General features: G+C 40.2%; 1 long non-coding RNA gene across 1 annotated transcript; it reads left to right on the forward strand.

Annotated features, from left to right (window-relative positions):
• Positions 1-612: 612 nt before the first annotated feature.
• On the forward strand, positions 613-14,055 carry LOC135208279 (uncharacterized). The gene is made up of 3 exons (XR_010313156.1): positions 613-682; positions 12,541-12,629; positions 12,842-14,055. It is a non-coding gene; the product is annotated as an uncharacterized LOC135208279 (long non-coding RNA).
• Positions 14,056-16,509: the final 2,454 nt, after the last annotated feature.

Genomic DNA, 16,509 nt, shown 5'->3' on the forward strand with positions numbered 1-16,509 from the left:
TACTGTTATACAGGTTATGAATAAAACTTTATATTGATAGGATATAGTATTGTTATAGGTTATGAAGAAAAATTTATATTGATATAAATTGTTATAGGTTATGAATAACTCATTTTGGTAGAATAAGAATAAACTATGGATCATTATGATGTAATTACATGTAATTTAGCAGTAAAAATATAATTGTATCAGAACTTTGGATATTAGGTTCAGTATTGACCAGACTATGGCTCACAGAGTAATTTACCACAAAGAGATAAAGAGAAAGTTATATATACATATTTATACGAGAGAGAGAGAGAGAGAGAGAGAGAGAGAGAGAGAGAGAGAGAGAGAGAGAGAGAGAGAGAGAGAAGAGAGAGTAGTATATTGATTATAATTTTCAACACTTTATTATCACTGAATTATATTTGTTATATAAACTTGTGCAATAAAAATCCCTCATGATTTGTAACAGGTATGTTGTTTGGTGACAGGAATATTTGTAAGGATCTTACCATTTCAGACTGTATTTGACATTTAATTGAGTCATGCTCATGTTATAAAATTCCTATGTATATATGTAAATTTAAGAATTCTATTTAACATAATTTTAAACTAATTTTCTTTTTCTAAGGTCTTCAGCCTTTACCTGTCTCTTTGGGGTCGCTGTTCTGTGTAAGCCTTCTCCATCTTCTATCTTGTGAGTTTTTTTTTAATTCTAGTTTATTCTACTATAAATGATATTGCATCATCATCATGCCATTTATTATACCCTTTTATCATTAATAACAGGATAAAATATAGAATTTTAGAAACCACATTCTTATTCTTTTGATTGTTATGAATTTCAGGGAATATTTATCATATGACAAAAGGGATTTTGACGTAGGAAAAATCTATTTCTGGGTGATTGGCTCGTGTCGCCCTATGAAAGGATCCTTAATATCATTCTTTCTAGGCAAAATTAATCTAAAAATTACCAGAGAAAAACAAAATTAAGAAAATGTCGGTAAAACTGACTCGCTCGCTCTATAAAAGAGTGTCGGTATGAGAATAGGGTGAGTGGGATCACTACCACGAGTCATTCACCATTTAGACCTTCCAATCAAAATCCCCACTACAGAGAGCTGATACTAACGGGTGATGCGGCAGCTACTACTACTACTAAGGGACGCCACAGACAGCAGCGCCCCTAGCGGTCATCCTTAATCTATGAACATCTTGTCCTGCAGGGGGGGGCAAACAAATACAGGGTGGGTTTCATAGGGCGACACGAGCCAATCACCCAGAAATAGATTTTTCCTACGTCAAAATCCCTTTTCTGGGCTCAGCTCGTGTCGGCCCATGAAAGAGTACCAGAGAAACAGACAAGATGGGAAAAAGGACAAATGAAAAAAAGTTGTAAAAAAGAGGGATATAATATAAGTGAATCAGGTATATTACAGAATACAAACTAAGTACTTAAAGCTAACTTATGCTAAACAATGACATAAAAAAGAAAGCCAATAATATAAAGTACTTAAAATTAACTTATATTAAACATAGTAATATACAATAATGCAATGCAAATTAACAAAATAGATTCACTTAAGTAAGGTATTTACATAATATACAAACACATTGTGTCCTACCCTAGCCATAAAAATAAGGGTGGGAGGTACACTGAAGTACATTATAAGTACATAGTGTGGATGTCCCTAGCAAAAAATAAGGGACAATCCACCAATATGATTCAGCGGCTAAGGCTAGAGTATCCGAATAGCATGGCGATAGGGTGTAGGCATGTTGGACGAGGTAGGTAGAAAGGAGACCTGGATCTATACTATGACTACTATACAGTATCAGGAGAAACAATGTTTCCCGCTGCTACTGCAGAAAATTTTAAAGATTCCAAGGACTTTAGGTAGTGACGTTTAAAGACTGTCGGAGATTTCCATCCAGTATACTTTTTAAGATCCTCGAAGTTCATATGTTGAAAGTAGTTAATTGAGGTGGCTACTCCTCTGATGTCATGTGCTTTTGGAAATGAATCAGGATTGGCTTGTTTAATGAAGTAAAGGATCTGTTGTCTAATTCCTTTTACTGATAAAGTACCACCTTTTTCTCTCATGAAGAGAGAACCTGAGGATCTTGAGGATGTGCGAGATAGAAAGGCTCTTAAAGTTGATACTGGGCAGAGAGAAGGATCTTGCGGAAGTGGGATGACTTTCCAAGGAGCCCACCTTGCAAGAGGATCCTCATTTTTAGCCAAAAAACTACGATCCGGAGCAAGCAGAACTTCTCCTGAGGGGAGGAATTCCACATGACCCGCATCTCTGGATAGAGCCGACAGTTCTGAAATTCTAGCTCCTGAGCTAGGCTTAATAAGAATAACTTCTTTCTAAGAAGCATTATGAATGTACAAGATGAGTTGTCAGTATCTGATGCTAGTTTGAGGACATCATTTAAGAACCATGAGACTGCAGTAGGCCTTTGAGGAAGGTCTAAGTCTAGCACAGGCTTTAGGAATAGACGTAAAGTAAGATTCTGTTAGGTCTATCTGGAAACCCAACTGGAAGATCTCTTCAAAGCCGATTTATGAGTAGTAATAGTGCTAGCTGCTAAACCTTTTTCAAACAAGGATCTGAAAAAGGATATAGCTAAGTTAACTTGTCATGGTTGTAGTAGTGTTTGATTCTTTCAGGAAGGATGCTAATTTTTTAACAGCCGAGTCATATTGTCTAATAGTTGACTCTCTCTTATCTGATTCTAGGAAGAGGATGTTTGTGGATCAATGTTAGCATCTTTGTTAGCCGCAAACTTCATGAAGTCCATAAAGTTAGGGTCTGAAGAATTCCTGAGAAGCGAACACAGTCCTCATTTGTACTGATTGTGACAGCTTGGGATTGGGAATCCGTTGAGGTCGGAGACCCAATTCCAGAAGCAGAGGATACCAGTTGCTCTTGGGCCAGTCTGGAGCAATCAGAGCTACTAGTCCCTTGAAAGTCCTCAGCTTGCTCAAGACTTTCAAGAGAAGATTCACTGGAGGAAAGACATAAATTTTTCTCCACTGATTCCAATCTAACGACAGGGCGTCCGTGGCATAAGCCAGAGGGTCCAGGTTGGGGGCCACATAGCAAGGGAGCTTGCGGTTTGCTTGTGAAGCGAAGAGATCCACTTGGAGACTTGGGACTCTCCGGCATATCCACTGGAATGACTGTCTTCCAGGGACCATTCTGATTCCAGAGGGACCGACCGGGACAAAGCGTCTGCTATCACATTTCTTACCCCCGCCAGGTGAGTGGCGGACAGATGCCATTTGTGTTTGTCTGCTAGTGCAAAGATGGCTATCATGACATGGTTCACATGTTTGGATTTGGACCCTCCTCTGTTGATGCAATGAACTACTACCACTGCACTGTCCAAAACTAGTCTTAGATGAGACTTTTTCGGGGGAAGAAGTCTCTTCAGGGTAAGAAATATTGCCATTGCTTCCAAGACGTTTATGTGGAGCTGGCGGAATTGAACTGACCAAGTCCCTGAACTTGCTTGAATTGAGAATATCCCCCCACCCGGACAGGGAGGCATCCGTGTGAATGGTTAACACTGGAAGGGGATATTGAAGGGGTACTAGTTTGGCCAGGTTCTTCACTTTTGTCCATGGACGGAGCTGATTGCGAAGGATCTGTGGAATTACTGACAACTTGTCTCGAGATTTGGCGTTTGCTCTCGTACGCCAAACTCGGTTTATATCTTTCAGCCTTGCTTTCAGGAGGATGTCTGTCACTGAGGCAAACTGAAGAGAACCTAGGATTCTTTCCTGGTTTCTCCTTGATGTTTGTTTGCATTTGAGAAATTGTTTCACAGACTTGGCTATTTCTTTCCGTTTGACCACTGGAATTGACAGATTGTGGGAAGACAAATCCCATTGGATTCCTAGCCACTGAAAACGAGACTCTGGAGTAAGTCTGGATTTCGTCTTGTTTATCTGGAACCCCAGATGTTCCAGAAATTGAACTACCTTTTTCGTGGCTTTGAGACATTCCTCGACTGTTGGTGCCCAGATCAACCAATCGTCGAGGTAAGCTGCTACCATTATCCCCTGAGTTCTCAATTGTTGAACCACCACTTCTGCTATTTTCGTGAATACCCTGGGGGCTACATTCAGACCGAAGGGCATCACTTTGAATGAGAATGTCTGATTTCCTAGTTTGAAGCCTAGGAATGGGCGGAAGTGCCTGGCTATAGGGATATGATAGTATGCGTCTGTAAGATCGATGGAGCATGTGACGGCTCCACGAGGAAGTAAGGTCCTTACCTGCGAGATGGTAAGCATTTTGAACTTGTCGCAACGAATGAAAGAGTTTAGCCTTGACAAGTCTAAGATTACCCTTCTTTTTGTTGAGCCTTTCTTTGGCACGCTGAATAAGCGACCTTGAAATTTTAGATGCTTGACTCTCGCAATAGCTCCTTTCTGAAGGAGTTCGCTCGCGTAATCTGTCAATTCCTTTGAAGGTTCCTGATAAAATGATTTGATTGGAGGGGGATCTTTGATCCAACTCCTACCCAATCCCTTGGACACTGCTCTGTGCCCAATTGCTGAACCCCCACCTGTGACGGAAGAGGAACAGCCTCCCTCCTACCTGGGGAGCCTCACTGTTGTTGGGCGGGTTGACCTCCACGCCCTCCTCTGAACTGCCTTCCCCTTGTCGCTCTTCCTGTGCCACGCTGGCGAAAGTGGCCTCTCGCTCTGCTACCTCTCGACTGCCTATTAAAGGGGGGAGGGTAGCCTGACCTTCATACATAGGGTTGAAGGCCGGTGAGAGTGCGTAGGAGGTCGAGGGTTGCGACTGAGGAGACAACAGGAGGATGGGTTGGGTCTGTTTTGAGGTTGATGGTTGTCCCTGTTGGTAACTGGGACGGCCTGAACGAACTGCTGTTGCTGCTGATGTTTTTGGTAAGGTTGGAACCTTTTACCAGACTTCTTGAGTTTCTTACCAGCAGCGGGGGCGGATTCTTGTTTCCTCTTAGAGGAGATACCCCACCTAGCTCTAAGGCTCTGGTTGAGCCTAGCAGCCTCATGGTGCACCTCATTCACAGCGGACTCTGGGAAGAGGTCCGCCCCCCACATGCTGGAAGCCAGGAGTCTATTAGGTTCGTGCCTAATAGTGCACTCCTGCAGAACGTGCTTTCGGCAGTTCCTCCTAGCTTGGAAGAAGTCGAAAGCATCCATCTGAACTGTTTGCAGCTGAGACTTGGCCAGAATCTTAAATAGAGGTTCTGTGCCATACGATAGAGCCGCCATCTCAGTGATAATTAAAGAGTTGAGGGATCTCCCAAACCTAGTTCGAGCATCGAACTCTGCCTGGATCAAGGTATCAGGCAGCCTTGGAAGCTTTTCGCCAAACTGGTCCATTGCACAGTCTGGTTGAGCTTACCAAGCGTGAATGTGGCAGGCAAGTTCTCCCACAATTCTCCGAAGGCTGGAAAGAGCGGAGAAGTAGAATCCGCTTCCCTCAGCTGTGGCATGGGCTCATCCTTGAGGACTGCCTGAAGAGTCTCTTCCACTATTTTGGTAGCGAACGGAAGAGAAGCCTCCTCCTCCGTCGCAAAAATAGTGAAAGGACTCTTGAAAGCCTGGAGCTTAGTGTTGGTACACTCCCAGTCCTCCAGGCAGTGAACCCATTCCCGTTGAGCGTGCTCTCTACTATAAAGCACGTTCCTCTCTGGAGATCTTGTCCTCCCTAGTGAGGGCCGCCACGGTCAGCCTAGCATATCCAATGAAAGGCTGAGTCAATCCCGGAGGATAAAACTCGAAGTCCTCAATCCTTCGAGTTCCACACTCCGGGACAGAGATCATACCGTCCTTGAATGGAGCGTAAGCGGCCACTCTCCATGGGTTATCCAGGGAGGAAGGTGGTAGCGACGAATAAGAGGTAGCTGGAGAATGCCAGCACCTGCTACTGGGAACGACTGGATGAGGAGCCTGAGCAAGCCCAGCTACTCGGTCCTCATTCTCTCTAACTCTGTTAGAGAGATCTTGGATGGACTGGCCCGACTGACTAAGGGTGTTTCGACAGCTGTGCAAACATCTGTTCGAACTTGGTTCCGAGGGCGGAGACCTGCGAACCAACCATCTCTCCTACCTGTTGCATCACCACTGCTGAGAAGGCAGTGGGATCAAAGGTGCTCGGTCCCGCTACTCCAACCGGCGTTGCCGGAGTGGATGCGGTGGAGGCCGGAGAAGGCATTGGCTCAGCTGGAGCGCGAGCTTTCTCCTTAGAAGCCTTGCTTCTAGAGCTCTTGGAGTATGAAGAGCTCAGCTTAGCCTTCACCGCGTCAGCATAGGAAGTCGAAGACTTCTTTACTGAAGACGACGACGACGACTTCTTAGAAGTCGTCTTGTGGAGGGTCTTCTGTTCTCTCTGTCCCTTCACTTTTGGGGGTACAGAGAGAGCGGGAGAGCGGGCAGGGATCTCAGATCCCGTAAAGCCTTGGAAAGAAGCAGTAGAAGGGACAGGAGAAGATCCAGGAGCGCCAAAAGGAAAGACCTTGGGGCGCCCGACACACCTACCTCAACCAACAAATCCTCCGCACCTACCGCCATAGGCTCAATATTTAGGTCCAAGGTTGCGACGTCTGGGACCGGCTCGTGCGTGGCCACGGACCCGAACGACTGCTGCACCTCTTGCTGGATGGAGGCGATGAGAGGGGCTGCAGAGATAGGGTCAACGTATCCTGTTGATTTGCCGCCGGGGAAGATCTGAACGGCCAGCTTCTTATCCAAGATGTATGGCTGGCCCTTGGCGGCGTTCTTCCCGAAGCCGCCCACCCAAGCCTTCAGGGTTGCTAGGGTGACTTCCTTCACGGCGGCAGCCTGAAAGAGAAGGCGAAATGAAGCTTCTAGTGGCGGGGACGGGGTTTAACAAGCTTATGACTAAGTGTTATTAGTAATACGATAAAGAAGTCTAAAAAAATCGACTAATCCCCCCCACCAGCTGACTGACAAGGTCATAACAGATGGTGCAGGCTTCTGGGTGCCAGACGATCATGGCGTTGTGGGTCGTAGCACACGGGGCGTGAGTCCTGCACTCATCGTGGGCGCAGGGGTCGTACAGCGTCGCATTGCACCCTAGGACCTGACAGTTGGTAGCCTGTAAGTGGAAAGATACATAAGTATCGGGAGAACACTTACAGCCTAACAATTGCTCCGCTGCATGCCGGAGCGAGAAAGTTAGATTAAACCAGAGCTCCGCCATAATACGTGTGGTAACATAGGTGGTTGGAGTTGTCCAAGGCTACGCCGGAGACAAGAGAAAGAATCCAACCAGGTGTGGTGGTGAGGAATGAAACCACGACGGAGATGGTATACACACAGTTAGATAATACTAAAATTCACCGTAAAATTAGGGTATATCCTTATATTATAACGAAATAAATATCAATCTTTTCCCCCCCCGTCTACTAGAAGAGTGCCCGGGTAAGAAGCAAGCTCTCCTCCGGTAGCGGGAAAAAAGGGAAGGATATAGTAGGCAAGCAATAGACCACTAGTAGTGACCACCCCGCCCGCTGGCGGAGCCAGACGAACTATAACCAAAGGTGCCCCGGCTGCAGCGGAGGCTCCGTTCGTTACAGTGGGGGAAAGGTGGGACTGAGCAATGGGGGGGGGGTTCCCGGCGTGACGCGGCGGGAGAGAGAGAGGGGGGGGGTGGCCTACTCCTCCCCGTCCCAACAACTACCCGCTCGGTGACCCGGTACCCGATACAAGTGGTCGCCCTATACCCAAGCTGGGAAGAACCCCTGGCCTCCTCAGAGAAGGAGGGAGGAAGGCTACTGAGGTTGTCATGGCAACCAAGGGGTCCCCCAGACCCCTCCCTATACCTGGTAGGGAGGGAAGGGGAAGGGTAAGGTGCTATGGAACACGTGACCGCAAGTGGCCTAAGCCGCGATAGCAACACAACCGTGGGAGGGCTACGTGAACCAGACTGTACCAACACATGGGACATGCACCTAGGCTAGCCTAACACCCTAAATAAAACTAAAATTACATCGTAAAAGGTGGAAAAGACACTTTTAGTAAAAGAAAAAGAAGCCCAGGAGGAGGCAAACTGTTCCGAGGAACAGTTGACTACTCGGAGCCAGCGATAGCCGATGAAGAGCAAGAGCCGGGATGCTGGGCCAGAAACACAGAATAGCCCTAAATACCAAACTAAGAGAAATGGTAAACAGGCTGACCTAGCTAAAAAGGCGATGTAAAAAACGAGGAACGTGATATAGTAAGCCCATAAGTACAAGAAGTCCCAGTATGGAAGACCGGGAATTCTTAACATGAGGCAGCATGGCGCCGCCACGAGTCTACCGGGAAACCGTATATGACCTATTAGAAGGAAAATACTGGTCCCTGGAAGACTAAAATACAGTAAAATACTACTTATGAGGCACTTAACTTAGCCGATGCGATGGCAGCACGTTCCATGGTTAATAGGAGGTAAATCCAAAGATTATACGGCACAAGAGAAAAAAGCGTACAACGCGTACCGTCTAATGATTAAGGATGACCGCTAGGGGCGCTGCTGTCCGTGGCGTCCCTAGTAGTAGTAGTAGTAGCGGCCGCATCACCCGTTGGTATCAGCTCTCTCTAGTGGGGATTTTGATTGGAAGGTCTAAATGGTGAATGACTCGTGGTAGTGATCCCGCTCGCCCCTATTCTCATACCGACACTTCTTTTATAGAGTGAGCGAGTCAGTTTTACTGACATTTTCTTAATTTTGTTTTTCTCTGGTAATTTTAGATTAATTTTGCCTAGAAAGAATGATATTAAGGATCCTTTCATAGGCCGACACAAGCTGAGCCCAGAAAATAGTTTTAGTACAAAAATCAGCCTTCTAACTATCAAAGTTTCTCATTCATTTGCAAATGTTACATAAAAATATATATATGTGAATTTGAGGTAAGATATATTAATCAAGAAATCTCATTTCTATTCACTTGATTTAAATTGTAAATTTCAGTCCTCTAACTGTTAGTTTAAAATTTATTTGCAAACTTTACATAAAAATATGAATGCAAATTTTAGGTAAAATTTAGTAATCAAGAAATCATATTTCTATTCACTGGATCATATTGTAAATTTCAGATCTTATTTCTTATATGACAGAATAGTTTTAGTGCAAAAATCAGCCTTCTACCTGGAATAGTTTTGTAGTTATTACAAAATAGGCGTAAATTTATTTTTGCCATTTACTCAATAGTTACTTTTTTCACAAACAAGTTCTTGTAACTTCAAGAAGACTGAACTAAATTCATTGAAACTTTTACAGGCTGAAGTGTAACTATTTATCTTGAATTTCAAAGAGCCAAAGTGATTTTAGAGTGAATTTTTTTTTTTTTTAGTGACTCCCTAATTTCTTTCTAATGCAAAAAAATTAACTTGGAACTTTATTTTCTAAAAAAAAATTCTCTTTGAAAAATTTAATTATTAGTTGAAGAATAAGTGATAGAAATTTCAAGCAAATCCCTTCAATCATAGGAAGTTACAAGGACTTACTTTATAATGGGGCGTTACGGAGTCTGTGCTCCCCTTAAAAACTTCAAAAATGAACAACTGGGGACGAGGTGGAAGTTAATGATTTGTAAGAATCTAACCCACTTCTTTAAAAGCTAACTTTTTGTATCTTTGGTGTGCTTGGCATTAAAAAACTAAATCAAAACACGCTTGGCTAGGGATGGTTAGTTGGTAAAATATGGTAAATCATTTTTCACATGGATTCCAAAATATTGTTTTTACAATAATTTTGGCATAGCAACGATAATTTTGAAGTTCAGTTATAGCTTCTTGGCTGCAATGTTATATTCTGTCAGTTCTTATGCCCAGTTTGAATCCTCAAGGGCTTACCTGGACATACATGAACCTGTAAGAGGAGAAGGGGAGATTTTATCTGCGGTGTCAGTAGGCCAAACACTCCTGTGTCCAAAATGGTTCAAGTCTATGCACACACAGATCCCTAAATACTTTACCTTCTTGGAGATACTAATCCTCATGGCCTCTGTCTTATAAACATGTCTATTTCATTTAAAACCACCTGCTAGGGAAGGCTGTCTTGCAGTTCAGGGGAGTTACAACTATTTTTGCTGCATTTTTCACAAATGTTCAATTTTAGCACATGGTACGCCTAAGCCCTATCAATGTGGCACACACTCACTCCTGAACCAAAATGATAGTAACCATGGCTCTCAATCTTGTCGTTAGTTGTTTGAAATCCCACTATTGAAATTTGGGAGCATGAAGGTATACAGTGTACTATAGGAATACACCTTCATATATGAAACTAATAATTAAATTATCCTTAGTTTTAGATTGTCGGTTATGGGCTTTCAACTCAGGCCCAGGAGTCACCAGTACTCTACAAGATAGTCCTATTTCCCTGGAAGAATCCTCTGACAAGTTTCGCTATGAGGACCTTACTGTACCCTGTAGTGGTTACAACATCTATTAAAAAGCTTTTAGTCTGCTTGGCTGAACTCTGTACCTCTGGCTGCACTAACCCACCATCCTCATTCAATGTGGTAGTTGGCTAACTTTAACAATGGGTAAGATTCATTCCAAATAATAGTAGGAAACGTTCCAGTACCATCTGGTGGGAAACGGATACTTGGACAGTCGTAACGAGTTACCCATTCCCGTTTTGGTTTTTTTTTTCTTAAATGCCGATTGCAACAAACGGCACAAAGATAAAGCTACCTTTAACAGTCGGTAAGCATCCAGATAGTATATCAGGAAAATTATCTTTTTTTACCTTTAACAGTCGGTTCAGCACTCCAGATAGATATCAGGAAAATTATCTTTTTTTCTTAAGTTATTTTTTTGTTCAAAAGCATATTAATTTATTGATAATTACAAGGACAATAAAAGTGAAAAATATAATTATTGATAAAGCAACTAGAGGTATATATTTGTCCTAAACACTGGTAGTTCTAGTTTTATGCATAGTTCATATACGCAAGTATGGAATCAAAGATTGAAATGTCTTGGTAAGTTTTAGACCAGTTTTACTGGAGTCAGGTTTACCTTCCAGAAGTGTCAAATTATATAACGTACGCAATTAAGGTCAAACTGCAGCCTTAGATTAATATTTCCAACGTTAGTCTGTAGTACATTCGGTTATCTCAGACAATAGGGTGATTCGAGTTTGATTAGCAACTAGAGGTAAAATATTCTGGACAGGTAACTTTATACTAATGCTGTTATAACAAGTTCTCGGCAATACAAGTAATTCATTACATATACAGCCGTCATCTTGTTGATACCAGCTTTAAAAAAGGCCCTATATTCTGTCTATTGTACTAGGGAAATAGTAGCATTTTGAATTTGTAAATGCTACTGTATGGTGTGACTGTTGTGGCTAGATTAACAAGTAAAAGCACTAGTCACATATAACAGGCTGATGGTTTCAAGAGGAAATATGTAAAGCTATTCTTACAAATTTTCCTCAATGCCAATTTATTCTATAACTACTACAGCTACCAAACAATGGGATTTTAGTCCATTTATAATACAAGGTCACCAAACCCAGAGCAATGAATAAATACAAATATCTGTTCAAGTAATAGGTACAATGAGACTTATTTTCTTGGAGAATAAGGCATTTTCCAAGGAAAATCTACCAGTTCCACACCACAGACACGCTTGAGCACACTTCAATTTTCTACCACTACTTAATCTACAAAATCTGTGTATATTTTTTCCTTGATAGCATTAGGCACTTGAATCCAACATAGACAAGCGTGTTAACAGCAATAATAAATATAGTCAACGGTAACAAAAAAAATCATATTTTAGTTAACAGCAATACCACTTGCCCAGAGCTTCACTCAAATGAAAAAATCTGTACAATGAAACTCAGCATCTTGCCCTTTAACACCAAGGACTTCAGTACTTGCCACAATTATTAATGTAGCCTTCTCAAAATGGAAAATCTCCATATTAAACTGTCTGTATTATATATATTGATATGATTCCTTTTTCTATGCTTGCTCACTAGGCAATGCTTCAAATCTGTCACTTTAAAGATTCAAAAGGTAATGTAATTGAGAAGTTCATCTTTCTTCGCCAAAGGGGCATTTTTTTGTTTTTTAATCCACAGAAGGGCAAGAACCATCCATACAAAGGAAGGGGGAGAAGTTTCACACCTATAAAAAGGATTAAAACATACTTAACAAGAACTTACAGTTCAATCAAAAAGTTAAATTTAAAATTATATCAATAGTAATCAAATCAATATTAAACTTTTAAGAATAAATTCTAGATTCTTTTTTTCTGCACAATCCATTGCGTAACTAAAACAAACCAACACTACCACAGCTCGGTGTATACTGGAAGATACTGGAGTTCTATATGAACAAGCTACTGCAATGTTAGCCTCAATGGTGTTGTAGGATCATCCTGAAAGGATATATAGGCTGAGTCTATCAGTTCACTCCATAGACTTGCAGAATGATTGTATGTAGGTTGTATTCTAGGCCTAGTTCATCTGTTAAAAATCAAACAACACTAATAATAATTAATTTCTGGTTTTTTAGGTCACTGGGAATGAATCCATGGCAGAGGAGACTGAAGAGCAGATTCTTCAAGACAGTAACATAATTTGAACATTTATCCTCCCTGAATGGTAAGGAATCAGATAATCAATCTTTTTATACCTAATGAAAGGCCTATAAGCATATGGTTTATATCTAGTAAGATTGACAATATAAGGATAATAAAAGCTAATATTATTCATTTTCGTTCACTAGTCATGATAATGAATCCTGAACTGGAGCAAAAATTCTCCTCCAAGCTTTCGTGGATGAAGGAGAAGTAATTTGTAATTTTATTTTTCAGTGTTTCAGCCCCTCTCTTCCCCAAGGATGAGGAGAACCCCTTAGTATGGATCTTACGACTTGTAAGTCAAACCCCTGTACAGGTTAACACCGATGAAGGCATCGATGCATCCCTTTGCAATACAACCATACAAGATGGAAAGACTGTTCTGCTAGTAAGCTGATAACAAGGGAATTTATGTGCAGGCCTGAGCCATATTTACTCCAACCATCATCTCCCACCATCATATCACAAACTCGGCCCGACATCCATACAATCAACAGTTGATTATGACTGAAATAGAAAAATGTTTGGAACGAGTTGTACTTTCACAATCGGGGATATTAAAATCTTAACCTCATTTGACTATGAAAACCAATAGAATTTAATTTATATTAATTTGCAAGTGTCAGCTCATCAGGGTCATAACAGTACCTGTTGGCCCAAAGTTTAGTACATAAGAGTTCAGCGTTCTTTATAGTTTTTTGAGTGGGAACTACAGGAGTCTTTATCATACCAATTAGTTGTCTAACATTGTTTCATCTACAATTATTTTGTTGATGTCAGATATTAGGTGTAATGTAATACCTTGGGTTACGTAATACTAAACAGGTTTCTTATTAATGTCATATCAGCTACTAGGCAGCCATCTTTATGTAAATATATTATGTCGAGAAGTTGGGTATATTTAAGGAGAGAGTTTTCCATGAGCTAGCTTTAAAATTACTCGGCAGGTTTTGCCTAGATCTCTGCCCTTTGATTTGCAGTATTTATATACATACTAGGTTTTTCAATGCATACTTGCTTGGGTACAAAGGTTACGTGAGATTAATACTAATGTGATGCTTATTATCTCCAGTAATTTTATGAAATTTGTAAACAATGGAAAGCCAAAACTTCATTAATGACAAAGAATAGGTAACTTTGATTTTATTAAAAATATTCGTGGTAGTCAGTATAATTGAAAATAGCAGTATGGAGTAAAAAGTGTCAAGTATTAACTTTTACAGAAAGGGTGATATTTGTTGTAAATAATACAAATTTCTTTATATTTTTTCCAGTCCGTATTATAGATAGTTAAGCTAGCTTCCATCACAATAGGGACTTGTAAGTTTTTTTGCAGCCTTTATCCATCTTTTGTTCCATTAGAATTAAATTCTTAATGGCTTCTTGGTCTTACGTAATTGCTATATATGAACGATGGAACCTTGACTTTCAAGCTTATATAGGTACTAGATAGGTGATATTTCACAAACTAGATTTATCCATTTCACCTCAGTTCTAAGGAGAGATGGTTGATTTTTTTTTTTTTTTACTTTCAAATCTGTGAAACGATGCTATGAATTTCGAACAAAGCTTGCATCTTACTTGCCATTACAGGCAGTCCCCGGTTTACGACGGTCTCGGCTTACGACGTTCCGAGGTTACGACGCCTACAACACTCATCTGGCAGATGAAATATGACCCCAAAAATGCAAAATAGTCAATACTTAAATATATATATATATCTATATATATATAATATATATATATATATATATATATATAGATATATATATATATCATATATATATATATTAATACAGTAGAGCCTCAGTTCTCAACGATAATTCGTTCCAGAAGGAGCGTCGAAATTCGATTATTTCGAGAACTGAATCAGTTTTTCCCATAAGAATACTGAAAATGGATTAATCCGTTCTTGACCATCAGTTATTACCTAACCTTGCCTTTTTATACAACATACATTACATGTAAATTGACAAACTAAATAAGTTAAATGTTATATAAATAAATATCATGTTAAACGTATATTTATAATTTTAAATGTGTAATATACAGTATAAAGAAACTACCCTGTGTCCAACTGATTGTTGACCAAGCTCCATAGGCTACCTAGGTAAATAGCAAGTAGAACGTAGTGTAGTGGGTAGCATAAAACGTGTTGCTAACATAATAAAAGCATTGAAAAGCAAGTCTAATTATTACAGTAAATTAATAAACTATTAAAATTAAACCCAATCTATATTTATCAAAAACTTGCAAAAATTTGCCTACAGTAAGTCGGCATTTAAGGATGTAAACAAACCATAGCGCAGCCCTGGTGGTTTATATCGGGACTATGGTAGTAAAGAAACCATATCTCGCTATAAGCCTAGAAACATTTACATTCGATATTAATTTATGGTAAATCTTTTACGGAGTCGACTGCAATACTGTATACAAAATCGCTTGAAAATTATCTTTCAGTAAATGTAATGTTATGATACTAACGATTTTGTTTCATAAATGTCCTTATAAAAAAGGTGCGTCTTTTACGGCAAATTGTCCAATATCAGGGCTGGTTTCAAGCTTATTGGACTTTGACAATTATTATGGTACTGCATGGTACATATATACGTACACATAAGTAAAAGAATCTTCTTAATGTCTTTAATTACTATACCATTACGTACCAGCATCTCTTGAGTTTAATATCAAGCTAACCTCTTTTTTTTTTTTTTTTTTTTTTTTACGAGGACGCTTATACGAAGCATACAGATTGCGTTCGTTACCGCGCACGCGTTACATATGTAAACTGTGTCACTACCAGACCTCATACGTAAACATTGACGTCTTTTTACAGTAGACATAAAAGAATCTTCTTAATTTCTATAATTATTCTATACCATAGCGGCTTCTCTGATTAAGCTAAGGCTAACCTCCTCTTTACCAGCAAGCTTAACAAAGATTAAGATTGCGTTCGCTACGAACGGCACACGTTACGTATGTGACAGTGGTTTCACTACCAAATCTCACACGTAAACAATGACGTATTTTTACAGTAGACATAAAAGAATCTACTTAATTTCTATAATTAATGTATACCGTAGCGGATTCTGAGTTAACCTAAGGCTAACCTCTTCTTTACCGGCACGCTTAAAAAGCTTAGATTGCGTTGCTACCGAACCGAACATGTTACGTATGTAACTGGTTTCACTACCAAATCTTACACGTAAACATTAACGTATTACAGTACGACATAAAAGATTCTTCTTAATTCTTGATTACTACGCACTTAATATGGCATAGTAGCCTCTCTGATATAAACTATGACTAACTTCTTCTTTACCGGAAAGCTTAACAAAGCTTAAAGATTGCATTCGCTACCGAACCGCACATGTAACCTACGTACGTAACATTGCCTTCACTCCAAACCTAACACTTAAAATACGTATTGCATTTTGCTACTGAAACGCGCGTCTCAAGTGTGAGCATGGTTTTAGAATATGTCTACGTTGATACCACCGAAAAAGCAAACGAAATGCGCGCAAGGTGTACAAGACACGACACATGTTTGAATGTTTGTAAACATTAGTTGCGACTTTAAACAATGCTGAGTCACTGAGTGGCGTCACCAATGTTACCAACCGTTTTGGCTTAAATTATGCTAGTCGGTCCAAGCAAGAATTTATGCCAAATATGGTGCAATTTTGTGCCAGAATTATGCTATTAATCTATCATTATCTCATTTCTCTAATACATTTGAGCTAAAACAACGATGTAATGGAAATTTAAAACATTTATATATTAGTGAAATGATAAAAAGTGACGAACAGACAATATTATAACTAATAATTTGATGATGTTAGGAAACTCGTAATAAAACACCATTTTTCTTTAATAGATCACATCGCAATAACTAGTACACT

Source organism: Macrobrachium nipponense, chromosome 35, assembly GCF_015104395.2.
Source record: "Macrobrachium nipponense isolate FS-2020 chromosome 35, ASM1510439v2, whole genome shotgun sequence".
NCBI lineage: Eukaryota > Metazoa > Arthropoda > Malacostraca > Decapoda > Palaemonidae > Macrobrachium > Macrobrachium nipponense.